Genomic DNA, 17079 nt, shown 5'->3' with positions numbered 1-17079 from the left:
GGTGTATCCGGTGGTAATTCTCTTCCTTGATTTATAACAATCCCAGGTGCATTTTATACTCCATCCATGAAATGACTGAAACATCTGAAAAAGAATTCACATTTTAGTAAAGAATTCCACAGAAATTCTTTCTCAGATGGGAATATTTTGCAATAAAATGAAATTAGGTAGATAAAGCAATTTCTAAAGTAGTGGGATTCTTAGAGCACTGATAAAATTAGTTGAAGCCTGAATGAGTATCTTGAATGGCTGAGGAGGAGGGGCTCAAAGATAAGAAATTTAACTTTATGTTTTTTTGGATAAATGCAGTAACATTTAAGTTTCTGAAAACTCAAATCAGAATGTTCAAATGTACTTCCTACTGATTGCCTTGTTTCTCTTGTATCATATTAAACCAGCCTTGGATCTTCACAACTCCCCAGTGATTTCCAATTCTTTGCCCTTCCTAAGAGCCTCTGTTGTATTGCCGTTCCCACTAGATCTGACATAAACATTTATGTGTGAGTTCATCTCCAGCAGAGACTGTGCCTAGTAAATTCCTGGAACTCTGTACCTCCCAACACTTAGTTACTAAGTGTATTTTTTCTCAAGGTATCTTCTCTGAGAAAGGTTATATTGTGGAGCTAATTTAACTGAAGCTAGCACACAAACTTTTTCTAATTAATTAAGACCTTGGTGATAAAGGTGTTGGTGGTCACTGAGCACCAAGGATGGCAAGAGCTCTTCTCACAGGTGTTGAAAATCTTCATCTAAACAAACAAAATGGTCATAAGAATTGAAAATATTTATTCAGTATTCTTCCCATGAGTCAAATTCAGATAATGGAGATCTACCAAAGGGATTGTATTGACACAGTTTGTTTAAGGGCCATCAAGGTACCATTGACTAGAAGCAAATTGGTTATAATTCACTTGAGAATGTTGTGGTGCCTGTGTTCATAGTCTTCTGAAGCTGACTTATAAAATCAAACCAGCGTCCTCCTGGACATATTTAATAATGCATTCAAGCAGGCATTTTGCCAAATCCTTTTGAGACAGTATTAAATTGAAAGATACTTTAAACATTCATTTTGATGAATGTCACGTAGGTAACGACCTTGTCCAATTCGCAGAGCCTAGTACACAATGAAGCATTGACTAACAGTTTATTAAAGTAAAATGGGATTCATTTTTCTACATTGGATATTTATTTCCCTTGGTGTGTTATTTCAATTTTATAGTTTTTTGTTTTGCTTAAGAAATTAATACATGTTCACTGTAGAAAGTTAGAAAAATGCAAAAGAAATGGGGAATAATTTAAAAAATTATCTTGATTCAGAAAAATGACCACTATTTCTATTTCGGTCTCAATCTTTTACAATGAAATGTATAAATACATATTTATTTTTATATTTTTTCATTTTTTATAATTTTTAAATTTAATCTTATTTAAAATTTTGTATCATTATAAAATTAAACAGTACATATTGTTGCATAATTTAATATTTTTATACAATGCATTAAATGGAAATATATAATGTGTGAAGTATTAATTATATGTAAGCAATATAATTTATTTCTCTTTCTATAATTGGGCACTTGTGTAATTTCTCTTTGTTGCTATTATGAGTGATTCTTTGAACATTTGTGTTCTTAAATCCTGGTCTTTTTGTAATTATACAAAATTTAAGCATAACATTGTCTCTCATGCAAAATTCCTAGCAGCAGACATTTGGATAAACGGAGGGGAGAGCTGTTAACTACTCTTGCCTTGCAGTGTCAAATTGCTCTCCACAAAATTTCGTACAACTCTTTCTTCACATTATCAATTTAGGAGAATCTGTTTCCTCCTCCTTAATTAATGTTATCAATTTCTATAATATTTTATCAGTTTATAAGCCATATGTTTCTATGAGAGAAAAATATTTGCTCATGATATTATAATGTCTAAAACATTTTAATAAGCCTTTTACTTTCCCAAAGTAGTATTTGTATGTATAATTTATAGGAAACTGTGATAGTTCCTACTTTTCTTTCTCATCTCATACTGGAATAATTTAACATCAAATATTTACTGAATGGCTACTATGTATAATGCCTCACTAGAATAATAATGAAGAGAAATGCCAGATTCACCGAAAATTGGAAAAGGTGTGTATATTTAGGTATCAGGTTTGGCCCATGGTCGGGAAGGCAGACCTCTGGATATAGACTGGGGACAGGAGGTGGTCCTCCTGTTAGCAGAAGTGGTGTTTTATGACACACATGGGACAGCACAGGTGTGGACCAATCAGAAGGGACGAGATTGTTAGATAGTCAACTAGGGGATTGGGCTTCCCTGGTGGCTCAGTGATAAAGGAATCCACCTGCCAATGCAGAAGACACGAGTTCGACCCCTGGGAAGATCCCCTGGAGAAGGAAATGGCAATCCACTCTAGTATTCTTGCCTAGGAAATCCCATGGACAGAGGAGCCTGGCAGGGCTACAGTCCAGGGGGTCACAAAGTGTCGGATATGACTGAGCGACTGAAAAACAACAGAGCTTGGGGATTGCAGGGCAGAGGCCTGAGGATGCTCAGTGGGTTACATCCTTGAGAAATCTCTGCATCCTTGAGAAATACCTACATCTTGCCTAGAGAAATAACAGCCCTATTTTTCAGGGTCAATGTTCAAATTCTCGTTGTTGTTAATTTTTCTTATTTTAGAAAATGCCATTGGATAGTCTGCTCACAAAATACATATTAAAGCACTATGTATGTATTAAATATAAATATCTTTAATACTGTTAGTACTCTTCAGATCCCTTTTATACATAACAAAATAGCCAACTTTGGTATCCTTTATCTTAGCCACTTTGGCATTATAATCATCTTCCTTGTTCTGAAGCTAATTTTATTTCTAGAAGTTGGAATTTCTTTGTATGAAGTACTAATAGTGACTTTACCAACATGGAAAGTGTAGAGAATTCCTCTGGGGCTCCAAAAGAGTTTTGCTATTTTAACCTTTAACTTTATAGACACCTAAACTACTTTAAAGTACCAAAATATATAAAATTTAACAATGCATTTATTTGTAAGTAGGCAAGAGTGCATGGTGTGGGCCCTTCAAAATAACATCTTTATTTTCTGTAGCAATTCACAAATCACTTGGCATACAATATTTCATATAGTTATGGCAAAATAATTCACAATTTATATATAAGGAAACTGAGGTTCAGAGAAATTAAACTATTTGTCATAAGTACACAGCCTATAAGTAGCATGAAAGTGAAAGAGAAGTTGCTCAGTCATGTCTGACTCTTTGCGACCCCATGGACTGCAGCCTACCAGGCTCCTCCGTCCATGGGATTTTCCAGGCAAGAGTACCGGAGTGGGGTGCCATTGCCTTCTCCAGAGGATCTTCCCGACCCAGGGATCGAACTCTGGTCTCCTGCATTGTAGGCAGACGCTTTAACCTCTGTGCCACCAGGGGAGCCTATGTAAGTAGCATAATCACAGCCAAATACACGCTGCTACGTATAAAATAGATGACTAATGAAAACCTACTGTATAGCAAGGAGAACTCTCCTCCTTGTTCGGTGGTGACCTAAACAGGAATGAAATCCAAAAAAGAGAGGCTTCCCTGGCAGCTCAGGTGATAAAAATCTGCCTGTAGTGCGGAAGACCCAGGTTCAGTCCCTGGAGTGGGAAGATCCTCTGGAGAAGGGAATGGCTACCCACTCCAGCATTCTTGCCTAGAGAATTCTATGGACAGAGGAGCAAAGAGTCAGACACGACTGAGAGACTAACACCAACACAGGGAACTCTCCTCATTGCTCTGTGGGGACCTAAATAGGAGAGAAATCCACAGAAGTGGAGCTAGGTATACAAATCGTTGATTCACTTTGTTGTGCCGCAGACACTAACACAGCTCTGTGAAGCATCTGTAGTGAGAGTCGCTCAGTCCGGTCGGACTCCTTGAGACCCCATGGACTGTATCCTGCCAGGCTCCTCTGTCCATGGGATTATACAGGCCGGAATACTGGAGCAGATACTCCAATTTGAAAAAAAAAGATCCTCTTTCTAGGTGTATGTTTATAATGTATTCAAAATATCAATACATATATTAAGTATATAATATAAATATTACATATTTATAAAAATAGATGTATAATTTATAAAATTTTATATTAGTATATTTGTATATCATATGATTATGATATCTAATACATATGTAATATATATCTAGAAAGAGCTTTAATATAAGGTATTAATGTATTTTGCCTGGAGAATCCCACGGACGGGGGAGCCTGGTGGGCTGCCGTCTATGGGGTCGCACAGAGTTGGACACGACTGGAGTGACTTAGCAGCAGCATTAATGTATTTTAAATGGTATTATGTATAAAATTATATCTATATCTATATTCTGTTGGCTATGTTTCTTAGAGAACCCTGTCTCGTATAACCATTAACATCCTTATTTTCTAGTTGTGCTGGATGGAATGATGATCCTTCCACCAATATTCACATTTTAATCCTAGAAGCCTGTCAGTGACCTTATCAGGAAGGAGACTTTGCCAGAATGATAAATTTAAGTGTCTCCATATGGGGAGATTATCCTGGTAGTCCCTAAATGTAATCACAAGGTTCTATATAGGAGAGAGAGGGAGGGAGATTTGATTACAGGAGAAGATGCTAGTGTGATGACAGAAGCCAGACACAGGCGCTGGTTTTGATGATGGAGGAAGGCCCCCCTGCCAAGGAATGTAGCTGGCCTCTAGAAGAGGCGAAAGGCAAGGAAATGGATTTCCCCCTTGAGTCTCTAGAAGGAACCAGCCCTGCCTTCAGCCTGCCTTCAGTCCAGTGAGACTTATTTTGGACTTTTGACTTCCAGAACTGTAAGAGAATAAACTTGTTTTGTTTGAAGCTATTGAGTTTGTGGCAATTTGTTACAATAGTAATAGGGAAAAAAATCGTAGGAAAATAGGAAATAATAGGAAAGTAATTCCTATTACAATAGTAATAGGAAATAATAAGTGATGAAAACTATTCTGGACTTAGTTTTCTTTTCTCCTGATAAACTTCCTCTACTCTGTGTCTCTCAGGCATTTCACAAGATGCATTTGCTTCTGGACATCCCATCCCCATAATTTTGAGAGGTCATTCTTTACAGAAAGTCATGTGGATAGGGCCAGGTGTGAGTCCCGGGGCTTGATGAAAGTCTTACTCAAAGCTTCTGGAATGGTTCCAGGGAAAGGCAGTTAAGGATCTATGGGTCTGGTTGGGCTCCAGACAAGTTTGCCTGTGCACACTTAACACAGTGTTCCTCTCAGTACACAGTGGTCAGTGGTCAGTCCTTAGGAGGGAATGAGACAGCCTGAATCTTGGCACTTAGTCCCCTGCCCACTCACACATCTGTATACACAAGCTGATGATGGACAAACCACGAGAGCAAGCCGTATTCTCTGTGAAATATCCCTACAAAGTGCAGTAAATTTCTAGAATCATATGATCAAAAGAGAGACATCTAAAATGATGAAATCCAGAAATTGTCCAGGGAACAAATTTAGCGTAATTTAAGAGTAAGTTCTTTGGTTCATTTTTAACAGACTAGAGGTAAAAAAAAAAAGTCTAACACCTAAAGCTTGGGAATGTATGCTTTATTCCCCCTGGGCGGCATCCCTAGGCTTTTCTCAAGTCAGAACTGACAAGAGAATGCTGACCACATCCCTGCTGGCAGGTGGGCTGGCCACAATGAGGCAGACATGTCAGCGAGGAAATACCAACTCTCTCTTCTTTTTTGCTGGCTTAAGACTTGTTAGTTGCTTGATCAGCTAAAAAATCTAAATTGCAAAGCACAGAGTCTATACTTCTGGATAATAATCTGTTTACCTCTGGGAGCCCTGTCCTTTGCTTGACTCATCTGCTCTGCCTTGCCCTTCTTTGAGTCACAATCTACTTGAGATGACATAGCCTCTTAAAAAATTTTTTTTTCATTTATGTATTTATTATTTTTGGCTGTGCTGGGTCTTGGTTGCTGCGTGGGCTTTTCTTTAGTTGCAGTGAGTAGGGGCTACTCTCCCATTGTGGAGCATGGGCTTCTCATTGTGGTGGCTTCTCTTGTTGCAGAGCACAGGCTCTAGGGTGTGCAGGCTTCAGCAGTTGTGACTCATGGGCTCAGTAGTTGTGGCATACAGGCTTAGTTGCTCTATGGCATGTAGGAGCTTCCTGGATCAGGGATCAAACCCATGTCTCCTGCATTGGCAGCCAGATTCTTTATCACTAAGCCACCAGGGAAGCCTGACATAGCCTCTTGTAGTGACTTTTCTGTGTTGCTCTGACTTGCAGAGATTTCAGGATACAGAATTTTTACCTTGGACTCACAGGTCTCTGTTTTCCTTTGAACACAGACTAGGAGCAAACCTAACGATTACAATAGTCAATGATTACTCATTTTGAATCTCCTAAGAATTGTGGTCAGTCAGCTTATAAGTTGTAGGATGAGTTCTTTCTTGGAAGTCTCCTTAGAAGGAGATTGAAATAAGCGTCAGAAAGGCAGTTCTGGGCATCTTCTATGGTTGAGATAGAGTATTTGAATCCTGCATAATTGATTTATTTCCCCAGAAGATTATCAGCTGAATGGCTATAGACTTCTATTGGGCTCTGCTATTACTTTATCAGGTTTGATCAGAAATAGACATGCAGGGGACATAGTCTGTGTTTGGGCTAGATTCTGATGACATGTAGAAGAAGAGTAGGTCATAGAAAGGATCTGAGGCTGTAGTGTCTGCAGTGAGCACTGGGTTTCGCCTGTGACAGGGCAGCTGGAGAGCATGAGGTCCTGTGGAACACCTGGGAGGAGAGCTTTGAAGGAGAAGGTCAACACCTCTATTTGATCTGTACTGGCTTTTTACTCAATGCCCTGATTTTGACTCTTTCTGCATCTCTGTCTCCTGTCACTGTCTCTTGCTCCTTGGTATCGGAGGGGACAGGCAGGTGAGAGAAAGCACAGGAAGAAGGGGAATGAGAATGTGCGGATAAGGCTGACCTCTGGGGAAATTTCCTGTTACCAACTAATGTGTAGATAACTCAGATTGTGCACTCAGTGGTGAGGGCAGCAACCCAAGTGGTTCACCAGACATTCCCATCCTCAGCTCCCTGAGACATTTGGAATTATTGCCAGTGGTTATCAATTGATACGTGCCATGAATATTGCCATTGTTCATAGACTGAATAAATAATGTTTGCCATTTACAGGTGCTACGTTTCAAATATAACAGAATATAAATTAACTTTTAAATGCTAGTACGTTTACATGAACTATTACTTTTTTATTTTTCATTTATTCCCCAGTTTACCATAGTAAAATAAAAGTACCATTACGTGGACATCTGGAAAACAAAGATTTCTTTTTTTCTCCAAATTTTATAAAAATCAGTTCAGTTCAGTTGCTCAGTCGTGTCCGACTCTTTGTGATCCCATGGACTGCAGCATGCCAGGCCTCCCTGTACATCACCAACTCCCAGAGTTTACTCAAACTCATGTGCATTGAGTCGGTGATGCCATCCAACCATCTCATCCTCTGTCATCCCCTTCTCCTCCTGCCTTCAATCTTTCCCAGCATCAGTGGCTTTTCAAATGAGTCAGCTCTTCACATTAGGTGGCCAAAATATTGGAGTTTCAGCTTCAACATCAGTCCTTCCAATAAACATTCAGAACTGATTTCCTTTAGGATGGACTGGTTGGATCTCCTTGCAGGCCAAGGGATTCTCAAGAGTCTTCTCCAACACCACAGTTCAAAAGCATCAGTTCTTCAGTGCTCAGCTTTCTTTAGAGTCCAACTCTCACATCCATACATGACTACATGACTATTGCAAAGCCTTTGACTGTGTGGATCACAATAAACTGTGGAAAATTCTGAAAGAGATAATACCAGACCACCTCGCCTGCCTCTTGAGAAACCTGTATGCAGGTCAGAAAGCAACAGTTAGAATTGGACATGGAACAATAGACTGGTTCCAAATAGGAAAAGGAGTACATCAAGGCTGTATATTGTCACCGTGCTTATTTAACTTCTATGCAGAGTACATCATGAGAAACGCTGGGGTGGATGAAGTACAAGCTGGAATCAAGATTGCTGGGAGAAATATCAATAACCTCAGATATGCAGATGACACCACCCTTATGGCAGAAAGTGAAGAAGAACTAAAGAGCCTCTTGATGAAAGTGAAAGAGGAGAGTGAAGAATTTGGCTTAAACCTCAATATTCAGAAAACAAAGATCATGGCATCTGGTTCCATCACTTCATGGCAAATAGATGGGGAAACAGTGGAAACAGTGTCAGACTTTATTTGTGGGGGCTCCAAAATCACTGCAGATGGTGACTGCAGCCATGAGTAGACAAATTCTGACACCTTCAAAGGACCAAGCGTTTTCTTGGATAAACAGAGCCATAACTTCCCCCAATACAGTAGATATTCTGTCCACACAATATCAACTTGTCATTGGAGATGTTGGGGGAGAGTGTAATTTCCTCAGTTCTGTCTTGCCACAGCAAAGATTTGAAATGATGGACCAGTGTTACAGTTTGGTTACAGCTCAGAGTTTTATTTGGCAAGCAAAGGTTAGTACACCCTCGAGGCGTGAAGGCTGGCAACCCCAAAGGTGGGGCCTCAATCCATCTTGGCTTCCTTCTTTCGTTCATTTGTCTCCTCCCCACTGAGCCTGCCCTATGCAAATTGGGCTAGCCAAGAAGGGGGTGTGTTTGTTTCACCCGAAGTTCTCACTCTGGTCTGCGGGTTTTCTTTTGTTCTGTTTTCCTGGGCTTTCCCTTTCTTTGTCTTTTAGGTACCGCCATTTTGGACTCCTTTTTCCTATTCTAACTACCTAACATTCCCCCCTTAAGAGATGGGAGGCCCAGTTCTTTGGGAGTAGGGTTGTTGAGGTCTCTCTGGCTACTTCCTGCTGAGCTGGGGTGTTGAGGGGCATTAGGCCTCCCCCTCTTGCTAGTCTCAAGCCTCAGAGTCCTTATAGCAGTGTCCATCTAAGGGTGAGTGATATTTCCTGTGGTTGGGTGTAGTTTTATATGTCCTTGTTGAACTGGCACTGCATGTTGTAGCTTGTTGACCTGGGAAGAGACAAAACGGGTTAGACAATTGATAATACATGGAACAATTATCAGTTCAGTTCAGCTCAGTTGAATCGCTCAGTCGTGTCCAACTCTTTGCGACCCCATGAATCACAGCACGCCAGGCCTCCCTGCATCACCAATTCCCGGAATTCACTCAGACTCACGTCCATCGAGTCAGCGATGCCATCCAGCCATCTCATCCTCTGTCGTCCCCTTCTCCTCCTGCCCCCAATCCCTCCCAGCATCAGAGTCTTTTCCAATGAGTCAACTCTTCACATGAGGTGGCCAAAGTACTGGAGTTTCAGCCTTAGCATCAGTCATTCCAAAGAAATCCCAGGACTGATCTCCTAAAGAATGGACTGGTTGGATCTCCTTGCAGTCCAAGGGACTCTCAAGAGTCTTCTCCAACACCACAGTTCAAAAGCATCAATTCTTCAGTGCTCAGCCTTCTTCACAGTCCAACTCCCACATCCATACATGACCACTGGAAAAACCATAGCCTTGACTAGACGAACCTTTGTTGGCAAAGTAATGTCTCTGCTTTTGAATATGCTGTCCAGGTTGGTCATAACTTTTCTTCCAAGGAATAAGCGTCTTTTAATTTCCTGGCTGCAGTCACCATCTGTAGTGATTTTGGAGCCCCAAAAAATAAAGTCTGACACCGTTTCCACTGTTTCCCCATCTGTTTCCCATGAAGTGATGGGACCGGATGCCATGATCTTTGTAAGCAGCATCAATATGGTGATAACAGGGATTAGTAGGGGCATTAGCCAACTCCAACGGAGAAGGGGATGGCACCCCACTCCAGTACTCTTGCCTGGAAAATCCCATGGACAGAGAAGCCTGGTGGGCTGCAGTCCATGGGGTCACTAAGAGTTGGACATGACTGAGCGACTTCACTTTCACTTTGCACTTTCATGCATTGGAGAAGGAAATGGCAACCCACTCCAGTGTTCTTGCCTGGAGAATCCCAGGGATGGTGGAGCCTGGTGGGCTGCCGTCTATGGGGTCACACAGAGTCGGACACGACTGAAGCGAGTCAGCAGCAACAGTAGCCAACTCCAAATTCCCCTTTGCCAGGAGAAGGATCCCCGGAGGAGAGATTGTAGCCACCCAGAGAACTCTCCAGCTCATTCTTTGAGATCCTGTAGGATCTGAATATTTTTCTTTTTCCTATTCAAACTACCTAACAGATGTGTTTTGTTCTTTCATTAAAATGTGCATTTGAGAGTTCACCTATTAACTTTCAAATTCAGTGGTTTGTCATCAGGTAATTGTGTCATTTATAATTAAAATATAAACAAAATTTTTCTCTTTATAAAAAAAGCATAGACTGAAAAGGGGGAAATTCTTCACTATTCTGCCACTATTAATCTCTGGGTGTGTATCCTTCTATAACTTTTAAAATATCCGTGCTTATATATATTATTTTTTAAAAGAGATTTTTTCCAGGTTCTATATATAGCTTTTTGTCTTTTTTCCTTTGATTTACCAATTTAGGATTAACGTCTTTCTATGAGAAGACATCTTGTTAAAATTTGGAATTCCCTATTAATTCATTTGCAAAAGAATCTGTGATTGAGGTAAATCCAAGTTTCTAGAGAGCAGAAAGAAATTCTTGTTTTCCTTTGAAAGCATGCCTGGAAGGTATGACAAGATGATGGCACAGATTTTTTTTCTAACATGTCTTTCTTCTAACTAAATAATTATGATTTCTTTCTTGCCGCATGTTCTTTTATGCTTTTATTCTCAGTCTGTGATTAAAACCTCTTTAATTAGGAACTAGAGAAAGCACTCTAATTTAGGATTCATTTAAAATTTACTGGCCTGCACTTAATTCTAATCTTTCACTGCTTGTGTCCATTTACTAGGGTGATTTTAGCATTACATATCTTCCTCTCCTAAAAATAAAAGTTTTTTTCCAAAGCCTATTTAAAAGGCCCTCAGGATTGCATAGATATCAAACAGCACATTAGTATTTCACATTTTAGTTTAAATGAGATAGAAACTTGCAAACCAAATTTCCTTTAATAAAAACACAAGCTTGAAAATTACAGACTCTATAATATTTCCCTTGCTATAACCTCAGGAAGGGCAAAATGCATCTTCATAGGATAAATGTTAGACTGTAAGAATAATAAAATGAGTTCAGAGGAGAATAACAGAATAATTAAAGGCTTAGACAATAATATCTGTAGAGCAAATAACAGAATTGCATTTATTGCCTTGGTAAAATGGCTGTTTGTGATTATAAACAGAGTTTACAATGGCAAATTGAATATTGACCACTGTTCACCAATGTGAAGGATGAAACAAGAACTAGAAGCCTTAAAGGTCTAAGTCATATCCCTCTAGAAGATTTTTTTTTAAGAACAAAAATGTCATTTATTAGAAAGATAGCAAAGTTGATGGACAGTGTATTGGACCAGCAGTGAGGAGATATGAGTTCTGTCTGGGGGCTGCCTCTGATTCATCAGGCAATCCTTCATACATCCTATTATCTCCCTGGATAAGCATTTACCATCTTTTAAGTAAAAAGATGGATCTAAGATATTGATAATATTCCATCAGCCCTGACCTGCTCCAATCAGGGTAATATCATTCTTGTCCAGTGTGGCAGAGACCATCCGTTACCTTTCCCACCATCTGTCTTCCTCTTCCACCTCAGAAACAAATCCTAATCATTTAGCTGGCATAATTTTTCCTAGAATAAAAAGCTATATGTCTGCGTTTCCCGGTGGTGCCATGTGGCTATGCAACTAAGGACTATAATAGTAAGTGCAGTAGAATCAGATGAGTTGCATGAGACCATGGGAAGGTAGATTTAAGGGAGTTAACCTGGCTTCAAGGGGTCTCTTTTTTTTTTTTGGTCTTTTCCTTTAGACACAAGACTCAGATGAGCTGGCTTAAACTTCAGAAATCATCTTAGACCACTAGGTAATCTTGAGAATGGAAGCAGTTGTCTAGCTAATGGAACAAAGATCACATCCTGGGTCTCCTTAATGACACCATGGAGTCACCATACATGTCCTGGTCTCTGTTCTGTGCTTTTTTACATGCGACAGAAGTTTTATCTATCTTTGTTAGGCACTGCTAATTGTTTCCCTCTTAAAGCAGCTATATCAAATTCTAACTGATGCAGTCAATAAAATGTGATTATTGTTGATTTAAAATGGCTACAGCTAGCAATTATTTTGCACTTAGTAGATGGCAAACATTGTGCTAAAGGTTTTATGGACATTGCCTGATTTATTTGTCCAATACAAATACTTATGAGTTGGGTATTATTATCTATAATTTACAACTAAGAAAATGGAAACTTCAAAAGATTAAATAGTAGCTACATGATCATCATGGAGCTCAGAAATGACCCAGCCTGGATTCTAAACCAGTTTGGAATGATTCCAAAGCTTGTTCTCTCAATCATTGTCATTAGATTCATGCAGCCATTCTTCTCTGTGACTAAAAGATGTACATGCAGCACCATGTTAGCTGATATTTTGAGAGAGCCTTATAGAATTATCTACATGTAGACAACATGACATTCAATCTATTTCCTGAACAAAAGTAGGAAACAAAGATCCATTATGCCTGCAGTAATACCGATAATAACTATCCCCAAACCTTACTTAGACAAACATTTTACCTTGATAAGAGATTTTTATAAATGGAAATAACATTCCTTGATATCAAAGATTATGTTGGGGATTAAATACAATGAAATACATACAGTTCATTGTGGAACACCAGGTACACAATAGGTGCTCAATAAATGACACCTGACACCATTATTATTTACGGAGTCCACAGCGATGATGTGAAAACCTAAGGGAATCAGAAATATTAGGTGCGGATGTAACCTCTGCAACTTGGTAATTACATGAACGCAGTTTAGTCATTTAACCTTGAGGCATTTAATTTTCAAAGGAATGGGTAACTTATTTTACAGAATTGTAATTAGAGGTAATGTTTTTCAAGTGCCCATTCCAATGCTTGACATGTCCTAGAATCCCAGCAAATGGAAGTATTCATATTAGCATGATTATGATTCTCAAAGGACTCTAATAAACTCATTTGCCAACAGTAATTTTCTCATAGGTTTATCAGCTCACATGGAAGAGTGTTTGCTCTGGGGTGTGGCTGAGCAACAGCAGCGTGTGTCTGTAGTTCAGAGGCTGCTGTGGGGAGGCTTCTATCAGAGCAGACAGTTGAAGTGCGTGCCGAGGCAGACAGTGCACCGAGCCATCCTGCTGTCCCTGCCAAACTGCTGTGGAATTCAAGTTTGTCTCCCCCGATTATCGTTTCTGTGCATGCCTTGATCTCTTTTCTGCCTTTGCCCTGTAGCCAAGGTCATCCTAATCTCAGTAGGCCAAAAGGAGACCGGTGCTTGCTGGAAACACAGGGCATAAGTATCATGGGAGGGATGCACCCCCCCAGCTAGATGAGACTTTACAGAGTGGGTGTTCTCTGTGAGAACATTTTCATGTATTTCTATTTATCATTCTTTTGGCAAATGCTCATTCTTTTGAAAAGTTTGTCTCATAAGAATCAAATAATAGAAGAGCATAGAATGCAAAAAAGGTTTTCTTATAAAAATATTACTTATTTAATTCTTTCCAACATTAACAGTGCATTTAGAACTCTATCGGAAGGTTGTCCCCAGCTATTTAGAGTGCATGACTCTCCAAGCCTCACACAAAGTCCTGAACTAGGAGAAATGTTTCTCTGTCTCTCCTGATTCCTTTCCCCTCCCTGTCAAGTTTTATCTGAGATTAAAATATTTACATACCTTTTTTTTTTTCATTTAAAAATTTCCAAATTTTACCACATCCTGCATGGAAAGAAAATGTGACTCTAAACTCTCGCTTCTAGGCTGCTCGTGATGAAGAATCCACTGGAAGCTCTGGAGGACAGGTGCTTGTCGTCTAAAGTTACACAGCTCTCCTCTCAACTTACCACCCCAGGAAAGGAATTTTCACCAGAGCGGGAGGGAGCTGAGGAAGTCTGGGCGATCCATGACAAACCATCTGAAATCATTTTAGCAGGCAGAGGAATGAACACCTAGCCAGACGTTACGTTGCTTTTCAGAGAGGTGAGTCCTTTCCTGCTTCCTAACTGCCATCTAGAAAACTCGAAACAGAAATTAAGCTGTTGATACATGCATGAAACCTTAAAGCAAGAAATAGTTTTTTTTTTTAAAGGAAGCCATTTTTTGGGGTGGGGGGAGTGGAGTGGGGGTACGTCTGAGTGAGTCATTTAATTGTGGTTTTGAAACCAAGGTCAGTTTTCTTTGATGATAAAGTATGTGTAAACCAGAAAGGCTGAGATTACTACAAAAGAAAAAAAAATGTGTAGAGGATTGAGTGGTTTAATTGTGCTTACGTTCTTTTCTATAACTGCATTCTTTGAAGGCAAATGTCAAGTTCTGTTTAGATTTTGTAGAGAAAACTTTCAGAAAACCTAGCTTACTTGAAGTATTTCTCTCCCTCTGTTTTTTCTGTTACTGTTACTCCTGCCACCCCTGCAAGGATGACATTAAAAACAGCAATGGTGTTAGCTTAAGGGCTGCTAGACTACGGGGTCCTGGGAGTGCAAACTATGCTTCCGACATTCAGTTCAACACCTGCCATTATTTCCAAGGGTGTTATTGTCATGTCTCTCTGATTACTTCTTCCTTTGGACTCTCATAGCAATTTGTGCGTAACACTACTGTATGTAACACTATCAAATCACTATTTAGCTGTTTATGTGTCTTCCGTACACATGATTTTTTTTTATCAGACAGCTATGTGTCTTCTGTACACATGATTTTTTTTTTTTTTTTTATCAGACAGCACTATTTCAGCAAAATTTTTTGTTTCCAGGGACTGGACTAATGCTTGGTACATGCATGTATACTAAGTCACATCAGTCATGTCTGACTGTTTGTGACTCTATGGACTGAAGCCCACCAGGCTCCTCTGTCCATGGGATTCTCCAGGCAAGAATGCTGGAGTGGGTTGCCATGCCCTCTAGGATCTTCCTGACCAAGGGATGGAACCCTTACATCTCCTGCTTTGGTAGATGAGTTCTTTACCTTTAGCGCCACCTGGGAAACCCAACTTGGTACATAGTAGGTGTGTATTAAATTTTTTATTGATTGAATGAAAGCTCTCTAGGCCATGCTCTTCACTTGTAGACAGAGAACCTTAGGGTGTAATTGGATTTAACATTTGATCTTTGGAAAACACTTAGTGAAAGTGTTCCAGCAACACTCTTTAATAGAATAAATTTAGCGTGACATGTAAGAATGTATTTAACCCCGAAATTAGCTTCCTAATCCATGATGAGCTATCCCAGCAGGTTGTGTCTGGATGTGCTGTATTGGCTCACTCTGGGTGTGATATCAAACCATTTCCCTCCATTTCTCCCCTTCTCAGATGTTCAGGGCCAAAAGGAGGGCTGGGCACAGTGTTCCACTTCCACAGAGAATCTATATTTTGAGCAGAGACCATAACCTTCATCAGGTCCACCAACCTATACCATTAAATCCTTGCTGGTGATTTTCTCTGTTTGCATGTCTGGCTCTTTAATAAATACAGCACTTCATGTGCAGCTCTGCTTCTTGGAGCTAGTGAGTCCAGGTGAGTTAGGATTGCTCCTGCCACTGCCAGTAGGCTGACCTCCCAGAGGGAGTCTACTACTTGCTGGATTAGCCATGTCTGCTGAGTCAAGCTGGTGTCAGCCGATGCACTGAAGGCCTGCGTATGTGGCAGTTGAGTGCTGCGTACCCACGAGACTTCCCTGATATCTCAGTTGGTAAAGAATCTGCCTGCAATGCAGGAGACCCCAATTCAATTCCTGGGTTGGGAAGATCTGCTGGAGAAGGGAAAGGCTATCCACTCCAATATTCTGGTCTGGAGAACTCCACGGGCTGTCTAGTTCATGGGGTGGCAAAGAGTTAGACATGACTGAGCGACTTTCACTTTCTTGGGCTTCCCTGGTGGCTCAGATGGTAAAGCATCTGCCTACAACGTGGGAGACCTGGGTTCGATCCCTGGGTTGGGAAGATCCCCTGGAGAAGGAAATGGCAACCCACTCCAGTATTCATGCTTGGAAAATTCCATGGACCAAGGAGTCTGGTGGGCTACAGTCCATGGGGTCGCAAAGAGTCGGACGCAACTGAGTGACTTCACTTCACTACACTACCCACGAACAGAAGCATTTATTCTACCAACTTCTGGGAGTGTTGGCAACTGAAGGGTTTGCAAGCAGTTGTTAGAACTGCATCACAGTTGAACTCTTTCACCCACTCAATCCTACTTCCTTCAATTCTCCCTGGGGTATTGGTCCCATAAACTCTCTGAGTGCAAATCTCCATCTCAGATAGGTTTCCCAGAGAACCTCACCTAAGACAGGTAGAAACTCAAACCTACATACCTATTGAGACTTCACGGTGGATGTAGGGAATAAACGTGGGAGAAAGGGAATGAAGTCAGTACCTTATAGACACATGACAATTAGTTCTGTAGGCTCATGTTCATCTGGGTCCTTGAATTCTCCCAGGCTCCAGTGGGAAAGCTCTGACATCAGCTATGATCCAAGTCCCAGCCTTTCACGGGCTGAGAGACTGTAATCATTACTACAGGGAATGTCCTGAGCTGAGAGTCTTCAGGCATTCATAAAAATCCATCTTTGGAAATCACAATAGGGAAATAAAAAAGCAAAATTTTTAACATCAAGTAAACTTGAGCTCAAATCTTTACTCTTGTAATCCTGAGGTCAATAATTCTAGGTTATTTATTTCACCATTCTAAGTTTCAGGGTATTTGTTAGATGGTGGTGCTGATGATCATAATAATAATGGGCTTCCCAGGTGGTACTAATGGTAAAGAATCTGCCTGCGAATGCAGATGTTAAGAAATGTAGGTTTGATCCCTGGTTCAGGAAGATTCCCTGGAGGAGGAAATAGCACTCCACTCCAGTATGCTTGCCTGAAGAATCCCATGGACAGA

At 40.3% G+C, this 17079-nt stretch overlaps 1 long non-coding RNA gene across 5 annotated transcripts in view; it reads left to right on the top strand.

Moving 5' to 3' along the window:
• The window catches only part of LOC129643149 (uncharacterized), a 132224-nt gene that overhangs the window by 46359 nt on the left and 68786 nt on the right, over window positions 1–17079 (top strand). For all 5 annotated transcript variants that reach the window (XR_008710112.1, XR_008710111.1, XR_008710114.1 and 2 more), the window contains exon 2: window positions 13958–14177. This is a non-coding gene — a long non-coding RNA (uncharacterized LOC129643149). The remainder of the gene's footprint in view (window positions 1–13957; window positions 14178–17079) is intronic.

This window comes from Bubalus kerabau, chromosome 2, assembly GCF_029407905.1.
Source record: "Bubalus kerabau isolate K-KA32 ecotype Philippines breed swamp buffalo chromosome 2, PCC_UOA_SB_1v2, whole genome shotgun sequence".
In the NCBI taxonomy this organism is placed as follows: domain Eukaryota; kingdom Metazoa; phylum Chordata; class Mammalia; order Artiodactyla; family Bovidae; genus Bubalus; species Bubalus kerabau.
Note: the sequence above shows the minus strand (reverse complement) of the source record. Positions and strands in the feature narration are given on the sequence as shown.